Genomic DNA, 1,323 nt, shown 5'->3' on the forward strand with positions numbered 1-1,323 from the left:
TCTAGCTCACACTGCGGACTCTATAGTACAGCACATCCGGTAAATTGCCGCAGACGGAATAATCGTCGCCTTTACTGAAGTCATTGGCCATTTTGTTGGAGGTCCCAAACAACCAATCAGGTTGCTGGAATTGTGAATCGCCAACCCAAACAACCAATTAGGTTGTGAATCGAGCAGCAGTGCTGTGGAATATAGATATATGCCCAGCTGGTACTACAGGCTTGGTTTGGGATGATTCTGACAGTTATTGCTATAATTATCCTGCAGTATTCATGCATCATTTTTACAAACGCCCGTGTGAGAGTCGCCTTACTGCCTAACATTTTGAAATAAAATCTACAGCTTACCTCAAAAATTACCCCCACTTCTTGCCCAGCACCGGACAACCACAGAATGGCCACTTGGAGACCCCCATCTAGTAACATGTTGGACCTCCTTCAGCCTTCAGAACCGCAGCAGTTCGTTGTAGCATATGTGATCCCGCCACTGTCTCCGATCACTCACGGATCGACTATTCTGAGCGCACTCACCGTTACCAACCGTCACGGCCAAGGCACGATCGATCACTCTAGCAAGCATGGAGTCGGTAAAATACAGGCTGAATTGTATCCAGCTTTGCCGGGGTCCTGCCACATGCGGACCGCAAGTACAAATCACCACCTATCCTATTTGTGCGGGCATTGTAGAGCACACTCCAGCACTCTACAATGCCCACACAAATACAGGCTGCCACCGCCAGCTTGTTACAGGTAAACTGGAACCCAGGCTTATGAATTCTGAACACAATCTTCGGAGTTATGATCTGTTGTAAAACGGACAAGGCTGACATAAATTGTAAATTTATTCTAGAAAAGGACTAGCAGTGCAAAATATAGCTAGGTTCAAAGATATACGAAAAAGGTTGTTACACGGTAGTATAAAGGAAATACAGTATTAAAACACCCAGACAGTATTTTAAAATAAACAGGAAGAATTAAAAGAAAGTTACCAGATTCTGGGATACAAAGTTACATTCCTAGTAACAAAGGGACAGTGTCAGGACTCAGGGTCCGGGAAACTGGAGGTCCCTGAAAATACTCACAACCCCTGTCTTTACCTACTTGCCCCTTTGGGCTAAGCCTCAGGGTGACAACTGGGCAACGGTCCTTACACTCACTAGGGAAGGGGAACACAGGGACTAACGAACAGACAGACACTGGAACAAACAACAGCAAGGAGAGTTAGACTATCCGAGTTGTCAACGAGAGGGTACGCGGTACAAGAGGGTCAGGCAAAGGCAATGTCAGGTCTAAAAACAGGGAGTCAAAACTCAGGAGTCACAAC

This window comes from Eleutherodactylus coqui, chromosome 5 (assembly GCF_035609145.1).
Source record: "Eleutherodactylus coqui strain aEleCoq1 chromosome 5, aEleCoq1.hap1, whole genome shotgun sequence".
Lineage (NCBI taxonomy): Eukaryota > Metazoa > Chordata > Amphibia > Anura > Eleutherodactylidae > Eleutherodactylus > Eleutherodactylus coqui.